At 37.8% G+C, this 1922-nt stretch overlaps 2 long non-coding RNA genes across 4 annotated transcripts in view; one reads left to right on the top strand and one right to left on the bottom strand.

Moving 5' to 3' along the window:
• LOC122544651 overlaps nt 1-732 on the top strand; it is a 20353-nt gene extending 19621 nt beyond the window's left edge. Inside the window, exon 4 of the long non-coding RNA XR_006310407.1 lies at nt 693-732. This is a non-coding gene — a long non-coding RNA (uncharacterized LOC122544651). The remainder of the gene's footprint in view (nt 1-692) is intronic.
• Nucleotides 1-1922, bottom strand: part of LOC122544654 — a 12390-nt gene that overhangs the window by 9776 nt on the left and 692 nt on the right. For all 3 annotated transcript variants that reach the window (XR_006310415.1, XR_006310413.1, XR_006310414.1), the window contains exon 2: nt 1223-1335. This is a non-coding gene — a long non-coding RNA (uncharacterized LOC122544654). The remainder of the gene's footprint in view (nt 1-1222; nt 1336-1922) is intronic.

Below are 1922 nucleotides of genomic sequence, written 5' to 3'. Positions count from 1 at the left end.
CCCCCCCCTCTATTGCAGGGTCACAATGTATTCCAGTTATGTAGGGAAAGAAGTAAATAAACATTCAGATTAAGTATTCATCCAATTATCTCACCATGGTTTAAACTTGCCGTCTGACTCTGACTAATTCATTTATCAATTCTGTTTTTCCAAACTGAAGGAATTAGCTAGCATGCCAAGTATGCTAAATATTGCAATTTAATTTGTTTCCATAAAGTGAAAACAGAACAAATCTCATACAAAATGACTGAATGAATACTTTGTTTTCAAGTGGTCCAAAGGGAAATTAAATATTAATATGATAAGGTACACATTTAGACCGATCCCCAGAGATTATTGTATACAGAATGCAAAAGCTCTCATAAAGTAGTCTTGTTATAAACATGTGAACAATAAGTTCAAAATGCACATTCAGAATATAACTTACAATCATAACCTGTACCATAGAATAAAAGTTGTGGAAATTATCCAAACTGCTTTACGCTGTCAGAGACTGAAAATGGTATTTAAAAAGTCTTTCTTTCAATTACAGTACATAGAATTTCTCTGGTGCAGATAGAGTTCATTTGGCCCATGCCCCAGCAACAACTCACCAAAGTGGATCCCATCCAAATGTAGACCCCACCCTATCCCCATAACTCCACATTTACTGTAGTTAACCAACTGACACTGTGCCTCCTTGAATAATACAGGACAATTTACCATGGCTAATCCAGCAAACCTGCACATGTTTGGACCATGCAAAGAAACTAGAGTACCCAGAGGAAACCCATGCAGACACGGGCAGAATGTGCAAACTGCACACAGATAATGAACGAAGGCTGGAATTGAATCAGCATCCTTGGCACCATTGTGCCACTATGATACCCTGACGTGGATGGCAATAGGTAAAATTTTATTCATTATTGAGCAACTGAGATTTGAATTAAAAACAGCTTCTGCAGTTTCTGCAAGTGTCATGTTTAACAGAAACAAATGTATCAGAGAACAAACTGACAGGTACAGATACTTTCAGGTGCACATGCACTCATTCATTCATAGTTGAAGATGTCAGAGATAGACTGTTGATTGCACAAACACATTCACATTGCAGAAACAGACAGGTACATTTTGATAACACTCACATTCCCAGAGCAGAATCTCACAGGTATATATCGATAACTATATTCTTACATTCACCTAGAACCTAATGAGGCAGATTCATAACTAAAATCATACTGACGTTGCAAAAGCTGACAGGTAGAGACTGGTAATGATACTCTCATATTCACACAGCAGAATATGACAGGGGCAGATAGATAATTGGACCATCATCTTCACATCACAGAAACTGACCTGGAGAAATAGATAAATAGGTTGTCATATTCAAATTGGAGAAACTGATGGACAGATCAATAACTACACTTCCATATTCACAGATCAGAAACTGACAGGTACAGATTGATTGGCAAAAGTGAGGACTGCATTTGCTGGATATTAGAGTTGAGACTAACTACATCAATACATTCACATGGAAGAAACTGACAGGGAAAGGTTGCTAACTACACTCATGCATTCATGTCACTGAAAGCGACAAGTACATTTCAATACGGACCCCCACATGTTCACTTAGCAGAAGATGGCAGGTGGACATTGATAACCATGTTCACATTTTAAGAATGCAGAAACTGACATGGATGATTGATTAAACTTATCACATTTACAGAGCAAAAACTGTCATATTCACACAGTAGAAACAAACAGGTATTTACATAAATGATTTGGATGTAAGCATAAGAGGTACAGTTAGTAAGTTTGCAGATGACACCAAAATTGGAGGTGTAGTGGACAGTGAAGAGGGTTACCTTAGATTACAACAGGATCTGGACCAGATGGGCCAATGGGCTGAGAAGTGGCAGGTGGAGTTTAATTCAGAAAAATGC

The sequence above is a fragment of the Chiloscyllium plagiosum genome, chromosome 50 (genome assembly GCF_004010195.1).
Source record: "Chiloscyllium plagiosum isolate BGI_BamShark_2017 chromosome 50, ASM401019v2, whole genome shotgun sequence".
Taxonomy (NCBI): Eukaryota; Metazoa; Chordata; class Chondrichthyes; order Orectolobiformes; family Hemiscylliidae; genus Chiloscyllium; species Chiloscyllium plagiosum.
The sequence above is the reverse complement of the archived record's forward strand: the minus strand, read 5'-3'. Positions and strand labels throughout refer to the sequence as shown.